Raw genomic sequence first — 18,311 nt, forward strand, 5'->3', positions numbered from 1 at the left:
TTCATCCGGCCCCCTCTTGTTGCCAGCTGGTCATCTCCCGGCTGCATGGCGCCCCTCATCTCTTGTTAAGCCCTGCTCACCCTCCACTGCAGCCCACAAACCCACCCTCATCCTTCAGACCTGCCAGCTTCCCTGCCATTCCTCTAAATAAGCCAAATTACTTGGAAATTTATTCCTGTCTAGAACCCTCTTTCCTTTTTTCTCCACCTTCTCATTTTTCCAGGCCGGGTGACATTTGCGAAGTTGAGGCCCAATGTGTGAGTCTTGATTGAAAACAAGGAAGTAAACCCACTGCAGCCTCATTTCCCATCCTATTTACCAAAGGTGCTACTGGAAGCTTCTGGTTACCTAAGACATTTTCATGGTTAGTGACTCTCTGCATACAGTCATACTAGGTTTGGTTATTTTTCAGATCCTTCCTTGTAAAGCCATCTTTCAGAGCCCAGAGTTACAGCGGAAAAGAATATTCTTTCTGGGAAATAGGAGGGCCCCCTGATACATATTGGGGAAATATGATTCTGTAAGTCCCATCCTTTGTTAAGGTGAGACACATCAATAGCAAATGTGTGTGGTATACCACACCTGCTCACAATAAGCAAATAGGTTCAAGGCTTTATGAGCCCCCCCCAAAAATGCACTTACAGTTTGTAAAAATTAAAGAGCTTAGTCAAATAAGAAACCTGTCCCAATGGATTATTAAGCTTATGACTGAAGTTGCAGGGAGGTGGGCCAGGAAAGGGGTCCACCAGAGAGCAGTGTAAGCCCCCTCTATTCTCCATCTCACTACCCCCCGGAGCTCTCCAAAAGTGTCTGCATGTGTTGTCTTTTTGCAGAGAAAAATGTGTAACTCATTCAGTAAAGGAACTCCTTTTTTCTTTAAAATGGAAATGGGAACCGTGCCAATAACGGGGAAAATAAATGTGAGTATGTGTATTGTGTACCTAATGGAGACCTCAAGCCCTCTTCTCCCACTGGTCTCCCAGAACACTGTGGCCATTTACCCTGAAGGCAGGAGATTTTGAACCTCTTCTTGACGGGGAGTCTGGCCAGCTCAGGGGGAGTGACTCTAAGATACTGACATCAGTCTCCCCAGAGAGCCTAGCAAGACAGCCCTCCAGGGATGCTCAGAGTTAATGAGCCCCTTACCCATGCCCTCAGAGATTCGGGTCAGCATTTTAGCTCCCCCGTTCCTCATCATGAGCCAATAGCCAGGATTCCCAGACAGCTTAGGAAAGCCTCCAACGATCAGATGAGCAAATAAAAACATAACGAGGAAGACATAGGCTATTCGGGGAGAAGAAAACTTCATCTCCATAAATGATAATAAATATCCACAGAGATAGGGGGTAATGCATCCGGGAAATCAGACCATGATGCTGTAATAAAGGGAAATTTAGAAAATAAAAAGAGCTTTTGGGGGGGAAGAAAAAAAAGCTTTTAATAGCAGAAATGAAGATAATTCAAAGGAGGGATCAGACAATAAAGCTGGGAAAATCTCCCAGAGCGTAAAGCAAAATGAGAAAGAGAAAAAGATAAGAAACTAGAGGAGCAGTCCAGAAAAGTCATCACTTAAATGACAGAGGACTTTGTGGTAGAAGAAACATGGGGGGATAGAATCATTGATGAAATAATTCAATAAACATTTCCAGGACTGAAAAAAGATGGGCTGCCAGACCAAAGGCCTCACAGCAGAACGAATGAGGACAGACCCACATGACTGCACATCACCATCGGTTTCCGGTGACACTGCAGATGAAGGCAGAACCTCACAATCCTCCAGGGAGGAAAGCCAAGAGGTCACCCACAGAGGAGTAGCAATCAGAACAGGCTGAGACTCGTCGAGAGCAGCCCTGGAATCAAGAAGATAAGCAGCCATACCTCCACCATTCTGGAGAAAAACGTTTCTGCGCTGAAATCCCACTCTCGCCCAAACAGCCTTTGTGCACGAGGATAGAATAAAGACGCTTTCTGGAGCGCGTGATCTCAAGAAATTTGCCTCCCATGCCTGCCCCGCCAAAAGAAGGAGTACACCCTGGGGAAAAAGCACAGAAAAAGCGGGAGACAGAAAACAGAAGGTCCAACAGAGAAAAGAGGGGAGAGCGCCCCCCAGAAGCATGGCAGAGGGGATGCTCAGGGGAACAGGTCGGCAGCAGACGTGGGGGCAGCCGGCAGGAAAAGCATGCTGTCATCAGCCTGATGCTGGTTGTCGCTGTCCTGCCTTTAAAGGCGACATGTCTGGGTGAAATTGGCCCATCTTATCCGCGCTTGGCCTGTCTCCCCTCCACGCCCTCTCCCTGGATCAGCCGGGACTCCTGTCACGCCCCTGCAGATGTGATACGATCTGCTTTGCCCTGTTCTTTTTCTTTATTTTTTTAACTTAATTTAATTTTATTTTGTTATGTTAGTCACCATACAATAAGTTGTGGTGAAATACCCACAGCAGTAGCCTTGCCTCTTTAATTGTTAAAAATTTAACTATTTTTAAGCGTACAGTTGAGCCGGTGGGAAGTCCATTCAGTGTCGTGCAACCAATCTCCAAAACTATTTTCATTTTGCGCCACTGGAACTCTATCCCCATTCAACAACTTCCCATCCCCCCTCCTCAGCCCCTAGAGCCATCCTTCCACTTTCTATCTCAATGAATTTGACTACATACCTCATAAAAGTGGAATTGTACAATATTTGTCTTATTTATTTATTTAAGAGAGAGCAAGCATGCACAGGCAGCAGGGGAGAGGCGGAGGGAGAGACTATCCAAGCAGACTCTGTGCTGAGCGTGCAGCCTGACATGGGGCTCGATCCCATGACCCTGAGATCATGACCTGAGCTGAAACCAAGAGTCGGAGGCTTAAACAACTGAGCCACCCAGGCATCCCTACAATATTTGTCTTTTACGACTGTATTATTTCACTGAACATAATGTCTTTAGGGTTCAACCATATTACAGTGTGTGGCAGAATTTTCTTTCTTTTTAAGGCTGAGTCATATTCCACTGTATGTACACACATTTGTTTCTTCATTTACCCAGTGATGGACCCTAAGGTTGCTTTCACTTTTCAGCACTGTGAACAATGGCATACAAATATCTCTGAGACCCTGCTTTCAATTCTATGGAAGATATGTCCAGAAGCAGGATTGCTGGATCCTATGGTAATTCTATTTTTTCACAGAGATATAGTGAGATACATTTGACATATAGCATCATGTAAGCTTAAGCTATAAAAAGTATTGATATGATACAGTATATATTGCAGAATGATTACTACATAGTGTTAGCTCACACCTGCCTCACATCACATAATACCATTTCTTTTTTGTGGTGAGAACATCGAAGATCTATTCTCTTAGCAGTTTTCAAGCATAAAATACAGTATTATTAACTATAATCAGTGTGCTGTCTATTGGATCCCCAGAACTTATTCATCCTATATCTGGAAGTTTCTACCCTTTAACCAACACCTTCCCATTCTCCCCGCCCATCAGCCCCCGACAACCACCACTCTAGTCTGCGTTTCTAGGAGTTCAGCTTCTCTAGATTCACATACAAGTGACACTACTTATTTGTCTTTCTTTGTCTGACTTATTTCACTTAGCATAAGGCCCATCCATGTTGTTGCAAAAGGCAGGATGTCCTTCTTTCTCCAGGCTAACATCCCATTGTGTGTGTGTGTGTGTGTGTGTGTGTGTGTGTGTGTGACGTCTTCTCTATCCATTCATCTCTCGACCTGCACTTAAGTTCTTGGCATATCTGGGCTCCTGTTCTTAGTGCCGCAATAATCATGGGAGGGCAGACGTCTCTTCCGGGTCCTGATTTCTTTTCCATTGGATAAATAGCCAGAATTGGAACAGCTAGATCATAGGGTAGTTCTGTTTTTAAGTTTTTGAGGAACCTCCATACTGTTTTCTACAGCGGCTGCACCAGTTTGCATTCCCACCAAGAGTGCACAAGGGTTTCAACTTCTCCACATCCTTGTCAATGCTTTGTATTTACTGGCTTTTTTGATAGCAGCCATCCTAATGGCTGTGAGGTGGTATCTCATCATGATTTACCCTATTTGTGAGAGCTGGGGGCATCTGTGGTGAATTCAGAAGTTACTAGAGATCCCATTCTTTGGCTACATGTCCGGTAGACATCTAGTGTCTGGGCCAATCTCCAACACAGCCAGATACTCCGACTCTGGTGATCTGGATGGAGTTCCCACAAAATGTCCATTTGTCAGCTAGGACTGTGAGAATCCTAGATCGTACTTAACACCAAGCTTTACTGATGACTCAAAGGATACAAACAAGCAACAGGCACACACAGAATGTTCTTTTCCTGGAGGGCCCGAAAACCACCAGCTGCCAAAAGATGTCCCTTCTCCTGCATTAGGGACACATTTTGGTGTCTGATCAATAGATGAGTTTTAAACCATGAATGTGACTGCTCTCAAGGACAGCTGCATCTTTTTGGAGCCTCTTGGTTTTATAATTTATTGATTATACAGATAGGAAAAGCTTACCTGACTACTCCCTATTCCCCAGCCAGCCATGCCCCTGAATCCAAAATTTCCATGTTTATTTACGGTACTCAATCTAAAGAGAGCAGGTCATTCCTAGTGAAAATATTTTATACGTAGACCTGCCCCATATCTTTCTCCTCCTAGATATCATTGCTGGGATTTTGGGAGGTCTGGCTGAAGCATCCCCCAGCAGGGAAGGAGTGAGTTACAGGACTCTGTTAACGCTTTTTCTCCCACTTCATCCCCAGGACTCAGATATGACCTTGCGCACTGACTTCCCTTGTAGTCACTTCCATGCATGCCCAGTGAACCTGCCCACAGATGCTGGCTCCAGAACGGACCCTTTCCCGGAAGCCTTCATCTCAGAAAGGTGAGATCACCCTGTCCTTAACACAGCTAGGCTTGTGCTTGCTACTCAGCATTTTAAAACTTAAACATCTTTTGCTTAGATATATCCATAAAAGTGTGAAATCTGCAAAGAAGAGCAAGGGACTGATTAACCCAAAGCAAGGTAAATGATTACTTCGAGGTGGGAGGGAAGGGAAATGATTAGGGAGGGATGGACAAGGGCTTCTCAAGTGCTGCTAAAGATCTACTTCTTATCCAGGATGTCATGAACCTGGGCCTTTACTGGTTTTCAAACTGCACAATTTTTAAAAAAGATTTTATTTATGTACTAGAGAGAGAGCACAAGCAGGGGGAGTGGCAGGCAGAGGGAGAAGCAGGCTCCCCACTGAGCAGGGAGCCCAATGTGGGGCTTGATCCCAGGACCCCGGGGATCATGACCTGAGCCGAAGGCAGATGCTCAACCGACTGAGCCACCCAGGTGCCCCTTCAAACTCTACAATTTTATACTCTTCTCGATGCATGATACATTTTACAATAAAAAATAACTGAATAAATTATAATATTCTGGTGGTATTTCAGTAGTTGGAAGACATATCAGTGAATTAGTATTTTGACATGTATGTTCTGTGACATGTTCCCAAAAGTCACCATAGGATGTGGGGTAGTAAAGGGAAAAAGTCCTAAGCTAGGAAAAAGCAGAGGCCCTGGGATCCTGACATTCTGCCCTACCTACCACCATAGCTGTGCTTAGAAGACAGGTCTCTTACCCTCTCTGATCATCAGTTTGCTCATCTGTAAAATGGGATATTAATGGCGGGAAAGAAGGCTCAGCTCCTGCTTTCATGGAACTTAGTGATCGGGACAGAGAGGCAAGTACGTGAGGGCTCTGCAGGTGCTAGGATGGGAACCAGCAGCAGGGCACTGGAAGCACACAGAGACGGGATCTCTACAATTTGAAAATAAAATGGTGCCATATATTAAATATATGTTATATAAGTTTTAAGGGAAGTTTTATTTTATTTTTAAAAAGATTTTATTTATTTATTTGACAGAGAGCACAAGTAGACAGAGAGGCAGGCAGAGGGGGAGAGAGAAGCAGACTCTCCGCTGAGCAGGGAGCCCAATGTGGGACCCTATCCCAGGACCCTGGGATCATGACCTGAGGCGAAGGCAGCCGCTCAACTGACTGAGCCACTCAGGTGCCCTTAAGGAAAGTTTTATACATTAGGGTTTAAAGAGAGGGCTGTAGAAATTCTGTCTTGCAAAATATAAAGAATCACTCTTGCTTCCTACTTCCACACCTCCCACGTACAGTACTTTTCACATTGTTGTGCACATGTTCGTGTGTTTGCCTCTCCCATTAGATCATGGCCTCCTGAGGGCAGGGCTTTGTCTTACTCGTCCTGTATCAGAGACTCGTGGCCCATGCACTGCTATTTCCCAAGGACTGAGAATCATTTGTTAACCCTTTGCAGTGGCTGCTCCCTACCTCTGGCCCCTCTTTGCCTCTTTAGTCTCTTCTCATCCTGCTTGCTCAATACTCGCAGACACCCTGGTCCCTCTCTGGTCCCTCGGTCATGCCGAACTCATTTTTGCTCAGGGCCTTTGCACTTGCTGTTGACTCTTCCTGGAGTGCCCTTGTCTTGGTCTGTTCTTGTCACTCAGCTTACACAGCCACCTAACAGAGGTCTGCCACCACCACCGTATCTAAGAGCACCTTTTCTCTGTCTTCCCACCAGTCCTCTCTGCCCTATTATCTTGATTTATTTTCTCCAAAGTGTTTTCACTACCTGTAATTATATTATGTATTTACTTTTTATTTGCTGTCTCTCTCCTTCACTTGTGGAGGGATCTCTAGTTTTTGTCATTGTCAGTTCTGCCGTACCTCCATTGGCTATAAGCTACTGTCTAGCGTATCATAGGTACTCAATAAATTTTTTGAATAAGTAAATTATTGGACAGCTATTCTGTAAGTATTTCTACAACTGAGATGAATAACTGCTTCCTGAAGAATTTTGCAACGAACAAAACTGACTCAAGATTAGTATGCTAATATAGTACCTGACACATAGCAGGCACTCAATAACTATTTGTCCAATGAACTAATATACAGAATATATAAGTAGCCCCTGCAAATCAATTTTAAAAACCCAAAACCAATATATAAATTGGCAAAGGAAGAACTTTAGAAGCAACGGGTTTAACAAGGTTGCAGGATTCAAGGTCAATATACAAAAATCGATTGTATTTCTATACACTAGCAATGAACAACTGGAAAGCAACTTTTTAAAAAATTACCACTTACAAATTACACCTCCCGAAAAAAAAATATTTCAGTATAAATCTAAAACTATATGTGCAGGATTGTATAATGCAAACTGGAAAACACTGACAAAAGAAGCACAGAGCTAAATAGATCGAAAGATACATACCATTTTCATTGTTAAAATATCAGTTCTCCCTAAGCTGATCTACACATTCAACACAATTCTTATCAAAACCTCAGCAAGATGTTCTTATAGATACCAACAAACTGATTCTAAAAATGATGTGAGAAGGCAAAGAATTGGAATAGTCAATATGATTCAGAAAAAGAAGATCAAATTTGAGGAGTCATGTCACCAGATTCAAGAAAAGAAGCCAATAATCAAGACAATGTGGTATTGGCAAAAGGACAGACATTATAGATGAGTGAAACAGAACACAGAGCCTGGAAACTGACCCTTATGTTATATTTCAATTGATTTTTTAAAATATTTTATTTATTTATTTGAGAGACAGAGAGAGAGAGCATAAGCAGAGAGGAGAGGCAGAGGGAGAAGCAGGTCCCCTGCTGAGCAGGCAGCCAGATGCAGGGCTCCATCTCAGGACCCTGGAATCATGTCCTGAGCCTAAGGCAGATGCTTAACTGACCGAGCCACCCAGGCACCCCTGATCAACTGATTTTTTACAAAGATGCCAAGGCAACAGAGCAAGATAGCCTTTTTTAATAAATAGTGCTTGAACTGGACACCCACAGGCAAACAAGTGAACTTTGACCCATATCCTAGATTATATATGAAAATTAACTAAAAATACATCATAGATGTAACTATAAACCTAAAAACAAAACTTGTAGAAGATAGTATATGAAAAAAATCCTTGTGACTTTGGGTTCTGCAAAGATTTCTTAGCTATGCCACCAGAAAGATGACCCACAAAATAACAAACTGATGAATTTGAACGTCATCAAAATTAAAAACATCTGCTCTGCAAAAGACACTCCAGAGAATGAAAAGACAAGCTACAGACTGGCAGAAAACATTTGCAAATCATATATCCAACACAGGACTTATATCCATGATATATAAAGAGCTCATAAAATTCAATAATAAGAGAATAAACCGATTTTTAAAAGAGCCAAAAGAGGGGCGCCTGGGTGGCTCAGTCAGTTAAGCATCTGCCTTCGGCTCAGGTCATGATCCCAGGGTCCTGGGATCGAGCCCCGCATCGGGCTCCCTGCTCGGCGGGAAGCCTGCTTCTCCCTCTCCACTTCCCCTGCTTGTGTTCCCTCTCTCACTGTGTCTCTCTCTGTCAAATAAATAAATAAAATCTTTAAAAAATAAATAAAATAGCCAAAAGATTCGAACAGATACTTTAATCAAAGAGGACGTATATATAGTGACAGAGAGTAACCACACATCCCATGGTGAGCATTTTGTAATGGATATAATTGTCAAATTGCTATGATATACCTGAAATTAATATAACATTGTATGTCACCCATGTTTCAGGTAAATTTTTTTAAATTTGGAAAAAAATTAATTGCTATTAAAATAAGGATATATGGATGGAAAATAGTCACATGCAAAGATGCTTCTCACCATTATTTGTTATGGAAATATCAATTAAAACTACAATGAAAGACAATTTTATATCCAACAGATTGTAAATATAAGTTTGAGAACTCCAAATGGTATGGAAGAAGGGGAGAATATTAGTAGGAGTTCGTGAATTAGAACAATTTCTTAAGCTTGCAGTTTGGCACAATTAGGTTAAAGATTCATTTACCCCAGGACCCATCAATTCTGCTCCTAGACAGATTGAGAAAAACACTTGAACTTGTGCATAAGAAAGGTGTCCAAGAATGTTAGGTACAGCATTGTGTAGTAATGGGGGAAAATGTAGAAAAATGTCCAACAGAAGAATATATAAATTGTGGTTTGCTTGTATAATGGCTTATCATATTGCAGGAGTTAGCAAACTGTAGCCCTTGGGTCAAATCCAGCCCAATGCCTGTATGTATAAATAAATATATTTTATTTCCTTTATTGGAACCCAGCTACCCACATTCCTTAATGTATTGTCTATGGCTGCTTTCATACACAATGGCATTGTCAAGTGGTTGCAGCAAAGACTATATGGCCCACAAAGCTGAAATTATTGTCTGGCTTTTATACGAAAAGTTTGCTGATGTTTGCCATACAGCAATGCAAAGAGATGCATCAGAGGCACATATATTGTATAAGCCAGCGCTCACCCAGAGAAACAGAACCGGTGGGAACCAGTGGGAGCCAATGGGAGACATACAGTAAGAAGTTTATTGCAAGAAATTGGCTCACGTGACTGTGGACCTGGCTAGGCAAGTCTGAAATCCACAGGGCAGGTCAGCAGGAAGGGCAAACTGGAACTGCCACGCACAAACTCAAGCTGCTCCCCACAGATGGGATTTCTTCCTCTTCAGAGAAGCCTCAGGGGCACGTGGGTGGCTCAGTCAGTTAAGTATCCGACTCTTGATCTCAGCTAGGGTCGTGATCTCGGAGTGAGTTCAGGCTCCACATTGGGGCTCGGGGGTGGGGGGATGAAGAGAAGCCTCAGCTCTGCTCTTAATGCCTTTCAACTGATTAGATCAGATCTACACAAATTATCTAAGATAATTTCCTTTACTTAAAGACAACTGATTATGGATTTTAATCACATCTATAAAAGACCTGCCAAGCAACACCTAGGTTAGTGTTTCATTGACTAACCGGGGATTGTAGCCTAGCCAAGGAGACACGTGAAACTAACCATCACATTTAGCAACAAAGATGAATCTTGTGAGTATAATGCTGAACAATGACCACCAAAAGTTGCAACATGATATGTGAGGTATAGGTAACGTTTACACAAAAGCTTAAAACAAGCAAAAAAGTAAACAAAGTTGATGGATAAACGGATGTATAAAATGATGTGGAGTGATGATAAACAGCTACTTTTGATCCTGATTCCCACTGGGGGGAAGGAAAGGAATGGAATTTGGGGTGGGTATATGGCATCTCTGATTTTTTTTTAGGCAAGAGACTCCAAAGCAAGTAAGGCATGTATAGTTAGTACTTGTATGTATGTCTGCAATCTTTCATGATAATTGTTTTTTTTTAAATCATAATGATTGCCCTTCTTCAGACAAACCTAAAAAGCATGTTCACATTGGGTAGTCAAGTTGGAACTAGAACCACACTGGATAGGATCAGAGAGTAGAAGCTTCTTTTTTTCCCCTAAATGCCAAACATGCCTTTGGTGGCTGCTATGGGGACCTTTTTTTTTTTTTTTTTTTTTGCATGGATCAGTGTTTCAGGGAATGAGCCTCACCTCCCGGGAGCCAAGTCTGGAAAATCACAGTGTTCACCATGCTCTAGCCTGTGCCCAGCAGAGAGCACAGAGCAGGGTGTGAGTCATTCTTACGGGAGCCCTGACCTTGGCTGACCTCCCCATTGTCAAGGTCTGTAGCCAAACAGAACTCCTGACTTAAGGAGCTAGAGATAAAGAGGCAGGTGGCCGGTCACATGGCACGTGGCCGCTGATGGAATGAGACTTGCCAGACCCCAGGGGGCTTTCAGCAGTGCCTGTCAATGTGTTCACACACTGAGGCACACAGTGCTGAGGGTTCTTCTGAAGAAAGTCAGATGACTTTTGGTTTCATAAGTGGTTTTATACACAGACCCAGAGAATGCAACCTGCCACATGCCTTCAGATATGGATCAAGACATTTCATATGGTACATCCACATTAAATCTTTTTGCGGAAATTAACTCCTTTTTTATGATTAAAAAGAATTCATGTTTTTGCAAAAATTTAGAACATCTGAAAATCCAGAAAAAACAAACAAACCCAAAAGTCTCCCAAGAATATCCTGCTACTCCGTGTTATTGGTAGTCTTTTTTTTTTATTTGTCATATGTATGTATATTTTCCTACAGTTAAGTTATCCTTTTAATAATGATTATTGGGCACCTACTGCATGCCAGGCTCTCTCTTCTGGGTGCCAGAGCTATATAAATGAACAAAACAATCAAGTTCCCTGCTTTTAAGGAGCGAAGAGTGAGGAGGGGTAAGGCGACCATAGACAAGTGGATGCCTTAATACAGAAGAGAAATTTAGATAATATGTGGTGTAATGAAAAAAAAATCACACTTAACAACACTGAAGACTTATGTACTGTTGTAAGCCCTTTACCGCTTATGTATTATTACATAAGTAAAAATCAGTGCACATGCGTGTGCGCGTGCGCTTTAGAGGGAAAGTGGTTACCATAAATCTTTCAGTACAATGGTCAGGGAAGTTCTCTTGGAGATGACACAGAAGTCAAGGTGTCCCAGAACGCAAGTTGACAGCCTGGGGAAGATCCAGGTTAGGAGCTTTCCAGTAGAGGGAACAAGAAGTTTAAATTCGATGAGGATAAAATAGTTTCGCACGTTTGCGAAGCAGAAAGTGCAAGATAAGTATGGTTGGAATTTTGGGAAGCAAGGGGCAGAGTTGTCTGCAGGGACATCACCGATGTGTATCTTGTGATCAGACCATGGAGGGCTTTGAAGTCCACAGGAAAGGGTTTCACTTTTATTCCAAGATATCAGAAGCCTTTGGAAGATTTTAAGCAGCAGAGTGACAAGACTTGGTATCTGTTGCTCTAAAGATCACACAGCACAGTGTTTGGAAGATGGATTTGAAGGAGGCAAGAGCCAAAGCGAGGAGACCCGTTCAAGGGTTCCTGTGGTAAGGCTACTGGTAGAACAGGTGGACAGGAGTGGAGAGAGTCAGGACTTTGTGAAGGTGGTGCTGTTTTTATAATTCTCTGTATGCCATTTATTTTGCCTAATTTTATAAAATAAAAAAAGGGGGGACTTGAGATTTCTTCTAAAACAGAACTTCAAAACATATCAGCCACAATTCAGGATACCACATTGGAGAACAAGCAGGGAAGCTTAAGAATTATACATCCCAGGAAGACGGCAGGGAGACCCCCAGGACTGTCTTCCTTGGGTGCTCCAAGGAACTCTTGAGAACAGCAGAATCAGGCAAGTTTTTTCAGCTATTCTGTTCCCTCCCCATGCTACCCCCTACTTTCACAGTCTCATTTCTGTAGGAGTAAAGGACAGCATTTTTGTCAGCTGCTACTCCTGGACCAATGGAGACAGGTAACTGACACATCTCCTGTCCTGACTTGCCAACATCCTACAGACATAATCCGAAGGTTGGGAACCCTCTTTGCTAAAACTCTGTGCACCTTTAAGTCCATGGGAAGTTGAAGGCAGCTCCAAGTGGGGCTTTACCAGAGGCTGTAGAGCCTGCATTATTGGCTGTTACATAGAAGCCACTCGCCAGTATTTCTTCCTGCCCCTTCCTATAAACAGTCGCGATGCCAGATTTTTTTTTCAAGACTCCCTTGTAGCCAGATCGCCAGGCTCAGAGTATTGTCTTGGTCCTTACATTTGCTCTCTAATGACCATAGGATGGCTGCCTCTGTTTCCCGACCAGAGTTTGCTACAGTCTGGGTTTTGCTGATTGAATCCTCATGATGTGATTTAACACAGCCCTCTGTTCTGTGTATTTCCTATAAAGCTGTAAACCTCAATGCATGTACTCCTTACGACAACTAAATGAGGCAGGGCTATTAATGGTCCCACTTTATGGATGAATAAACTGAGGCACAGAAAGGTTCCATGCCAGAGGTCATAACGCCAGGTTTGAATCAAAGCAGAGGCTTTTAACCTCTATACTGCACACAAAGAAATATATCAGAAAGACACGAATGCAACTCCCCTTGGTTGAGCATTCTGCAGGAGCTGCTAACTGGCTGGCTCATAAGCCTAGAAATCAATTAACTCAATTAGCAGCAGTTACTGAGCATCTGCTGGGCTAAGCTGTGGGATACCAAGGTGGACAAGATGATGCTCAAGATGATGAGAGCTGCCATGTTGGGAGCTTACTGTGTACCAAACCCCAGGCTAGGTGCTATGGATACTGTGGTGATCATCACAGTCGAAGTGAATTTCATGATGGAGCGTATTCTTGTGAAAGATAAACAGTACGTTAAATGCCGTAATGGGGATTGTTCAGAGCTGTGCAGTCCAATCCAGGAGTCGCATGTGGCTATTTAATTACAATTAAATAAAATTTAAAATTTAGTTCCTCATTTGCACCAGCCACTTTTAAAACGCTTTAATTTTTAAGTGCATGTTATGTTTTCCTCTTTTTAAAAAAACCTGCTTGATTGAGATGAATTTATATGCCATTCAGTTCACCCATTTACAATGAACAGTTCACTGGTTTTCAGTATAATCACAGAGTTCTACATCCATCATTGCTATCAATTTTAGAACATTTTTATTCTCTTTGCCCCAAATCTAGCATCCATTCATAATTCCCCATTTCCCCACCAGGTCCACCTCTCTCCAGCCCCAGGCAACCACTAACCTATTTTCTGTCTCTATAGACTTGCCCATTCTGAACATTTCCTAAAAATGGAATCAAAACAACGTGGCCTTTTGTATCTGGCTTTTTTCAGTTAACATAATGTGCTCAAGGTTCATCATTGTAGTAGCACATAGTACTTCATTCCTTTGCACTGCTGAATCATAGTCCCTTACATGAATGTATCATGCTTTGTTTATCCATTCATCAGTTGATGGAGATCCATGAGTTGATTGAGATTTGGAGTGTTTTCACTTTTTCACATTGTGAATAATGCTCCTTTGAGCATTTGGGTACAAGTTTTCTGTGCATGTTCATTTCTCTTAGATATATACCTGACAGTGAAATTGCTGGGACATATGGTAACTCTGTGTTTAACCTTTTGAGGAACTGTCAGACTCTTTTCCAGAGCAGCTGAACCCTTTTATATTCCCACCAGCAAGGTATATGAGTTCCAGTTCCCCTATGTCCTTCTCAACACTTGTTACTTTTTTTTCTGATTCTAGCCATCCTGGTGGGTATAAAGGGGTAGCTCATTGTAGGTTTATTTTCCTAATGGCTAATAATGTTGAGTATCTTTTCATGTACTTGTTTGTATTTGTAGATCTGTATATCTTCTTTGAAAAAACAGTCTATGCATATCCTTTGCCTTTGTGCACATGTTATTTTAACCTAAAAGTATAGCGTAAAATGTTTTAAAGCATAGTGAGCAAATACTGAATATTGGGGAGGGTAGTCTCTGGGTCAAGAAAATGGAGCAATTCCTTTTTTGCTTTTCTAAATGTATAAAACATGTACAACGTTTTGTCGTGGTCAAATATTAATATTCTCCCCCAATTCTTTTATCTTTTTCTGATTTGAAAAAGTAGCCCAAGAGTTTTTAAGCATACACAATATTAACCTGAAGGCAACCACAGCTAACGTTTTTGCAGATTTCCCTCCAGGACATTTTTCTAGATTTTCTGTACTTTTAAGAAGTTGCAGTGTATGTGCATAGTCAAATTATGCCTTTTATTCAAACCATGATATCATAAATGAATCCCTGCTTATTAAATACACCTCTTTAACCATGTCTTCCAAAAGTCTCTAGAAAAAAATGCCACTGTATCTCTTGGTGTGCAGAATGGTCATGAGAGAGGATTTTTTCTTACACTCACTACTTTAAAATTAAGGGGAAATTATTAAGTCACACATGTACACACACTGTCCCCCAACCCCTGGAAACCACAAGCTCAGGGAACTTGGGGAGGACGTAGCCTGGTCAGTCTGACACTCTCTCCCTACTTCACATGGGAAAGGACAGAGAAGAGCCTTACACAGTCCGAGGAAGCCGGGCAACTCTCCAAAATTTTCTAACTTACATCTCCATGGCGTGGCTTTGCTTTTTAATTTAAAGTGCTTGTAAATCCCCACAGTACTGTGAACGCCCCTATTTTTCCTCAAGGCATGTTTGTGCTAGAAAAATCTACATCCCTATTCCTCTCGCTGGCCCCATCCTCTTTCCTCCGAAATCACCTGTGCCATCAGGACAGGCTGACTGCAGTTAGAGCTACGTTTCTTTTCACCTTTTTTTCTTCTGCCCAAAGGCTCCTGAGCTTCCAGTTATAGCAGCTTCCAAAGCTGATTGCACAGATTCCATTTTCTCCCCTGATAATGGAATCAATAGCACTCTCCTCGTGGCAAGCGCTCCAGAAGACACTTCTACACTTGCTTCAAGTGTTCAATTCTCTGTAACAGTGCAGGATGTGGACTCTCTATGTTCCCATCTCTATCCACAGACACTGCCAAGACAGCAAGGCCATCCAAAAAACACATACAGTAGGCTGCTTCCCATCTAAACATTCAGGGAAAACACCAAGATGCAAGCATGAAGAATAAATCTCAATGCTGGAGACTCTCCCTCCTAAGCTTCCGATCATAGCTGTGCAAGAATAAGCTTAAGATGAATGATTTGTCTCTAATTCAGTGCACTGGGGAGAGAATATAGTATTCTCCTCTTCTTCCCCAGCACGGTGCTTAATCAAATTTTTTCAGGCTTCTTGCGGGTAAGGGGGACCATGGGCCAGGTTCTGGCCAGTGGCATGTGGGTGGATGCGATGAGTATCACTGGCATCTTATGTCCTTTGCTCTCTCTTCTAGCATGGCAGGCATTTGGGAAGCCACTTGCTGAACATAGTGGTGCCACAAGATAGAAAGACCCAGGGTCCCTGACTGACTGCATGAAGCCAACCCTACCACCAAACCGTGTTGCACAGAGGCATGAAAGAGAAATGAACCTTTCTTGTATTAATCCACATTCATTGTATCTTACGGCAGTTTGCCTACCCTGATTAATAGATTTTCTTTTTCTATCCCCCCATTCTAGCAAAATGTTCCAGTTTGCTGGGACAGCTTGTGGACAGTGTCTTTAAGATGTCAGAATAAGAGTTCCATTCTGCTAGCCAAGCTTTCAAACTCAAATATCACCAAGAGAAGAGGCTAGCCAGTAAGGTTCTGCCCCAATGGTTCCACGTCAGGGAAGTTGCTACACTTTTTTGAGAAATAAAAGCAAAAATTCATGTTGTCTTCCTGGTGCATTCACATGGGAAGGTGTCACAGAGACCTTGAGGAATCTTAATGCGGGCTTCGCTGGTTGACTAAAGTCAACACTCCCTTCTCTTCAACAAGTGTTTCTTGTGTGGTTAGCATCATGCACACCACCTCCCTTCAGAGAGCAAAGCTGAGAGATTCAAGAGTTGGCTCAGGAAGCTGCCCCTCCACACGGGGTGGGAACTCTTGTGGCTCACTGTTGGTGCTCAAGCCCCTCCCACTATGGCTGCAGGCAGGGGTCGGCTCTGATGTCTTGGGTAGACAGCCACTGCCTGTATGTGGGAAGTTCAAGGGTCTGTGTTGTACTCATTACTTTTCCTTCTTTTTTTTTTTTGTCCTTTCCAGGAGACTCGATTATTTCTTGGTATTCTTTCTAGACCTGTCACACTTTTATGGTGACTTTCTGGTGTCACGTGTGTTCACGATTTTTTTTTTAAGATTTAATTTATTTAAGACAGAACGAGAGAGAGAGAAAGAGAGAGAGAGAGACTGAGAAGGAGCATAAGCGGGGAGGAGAAGCGGAAGCCGGCTCCCTGCTAAACAGGGAGCCCAATGTGGGGCTCGATCCCAGGACCCCGGGATCATGACCTGAGCCAAAGGCAGATGTTTCACTGACTGAGCCACCCAGGCGCCCCTGTAATTGGTCTCTTTCAGGAGTTATTCATGTGTCTATATTTTTTTGCATGATTACAATCTCAATGCATATAATTTTATATTTTGGTATGAATTTGTTAGGGAAACCTTTTTTGGCTCCTTTTCATATTTCTTAGTTGAGTTACCTGGTGTTGTGGAGAACTTTGTTAGGGTCATACCTGTATGCCTGCTAACACTGGGCCTCCCCTTTTCATCACATTTCTCACTGAAGAATGCAAACATCAGCTAGTTGAGGAGAGCTAGGAGGATGCCAACCTCAGGGCAAAGAATAATGAGTTAAATTGGGTTTGCAGCTGGTAGAATGGCATGTTGTCAAACTAAAAAGAAAAAAAGTTACGGAAAAAGTATGAAGGCAATGGGAATGAGATACATGTGTACTTCCTACTAAGGGCTCTGAGTCCTGAATGTTCACCCTGCTCCAGGCCTTGGCACTGAATGTGCTGCAGATATGTAATGATCAGAGACTATTAGGCTTGCAAGTGACCCTTCTGAGCCTTCTGTCTCACACTCCCGTGATACAGACCAGGAACCTCAATCCAAGAGAGGATGGAGGCTTCACTGTTGCAAGGGCAGAGTTGCAATGAGAAAGCAGGGCTCAGGACTGCTAGTTCAATGTTCTTCTCAAGCCTGAGAGGAAGGAGGAACAGGAGTTGGTTGGGATTAAGGAAGCAAAGATCCAACAGGAAAAGAGAGCAAGAGCTAGAGGAAATAGAAGATGGTACCGGAGAAGAAGAAGAAGGAAGGGATTCGGGGGTGAGGCATTCAAGCCTTCACTAACCTAAAGAGCAAACTTGAAATTAGGGTCACCAAGTCCTCCGAAATGAGCATCTCAAGTTGTACAGGGGAGTTAGCTAAGCATTTGGCCTCTTTGTGGGCTTAGAAATGATGTTTCTAGAAAGAGAAGGCAAGGTGATGTGAGATGATCCATTAGAAGCTGTGAAGGGATGCAGCCTTTACTTTCCTACTGTTTGATGTCCATGAAGGCCATGCAGGTCTTTCCTGTGAATTCTTGGGGTTTTTTTTCCTAGTAGAAGAATCAATGGCAGATGAAATGCTCGACATACCCACAGCTGACCAGTGCTGCACAGACTCCCTTTTGCAACTTTCTGGATCATTTTCCCTTGACATATCACTAAAGAAAAAGTTAAATATGCATTAGCAACCTAGAGAAACCCAAACTCCCTCATTTCATAGAAAGGTCCAGAAATGATCTGTAACTAGTCCAAAGTCCCACAGCTTAGAAGAATGTATCAAATGCGGTATAACAACCACCCTAAAACTTAGCAGGCAGGATAATCTCAACCAAAATGGCTGCTATCAGGCCCTTTTAATCCTGTACATCCATACTGCCCCTCAAATCAAAATGGAGAGGGTATTTCCCCTCCGCTTGAATCAGGTGGGTCCTGTGACTGCTTTAATCAATAGAATGAAGCAGAAGTAGCGTTCTAGCAAGAGCAAAAATGAACTATTGGGACTTCATCAAGATAAAAAGCTTTTGCACAGCAAAGGA

This window comes from Eumetopias jubatus, unplaced genomic scaffold (assembly GCF_037043125.1).
Source record: "Eumetopias jubatus isolate StellerSeaLion01/CBP00866 unplaced genomic scaffold, mEumJub1_p1.0 scaffold_15, whole genome shotgun sequence".
Lineage (NCBI taxonomy): Eukaryota > Metazoa > Chordata > Mammalia > Carnivora > Otariidae > Eumetopias > Eumetopias jubatus.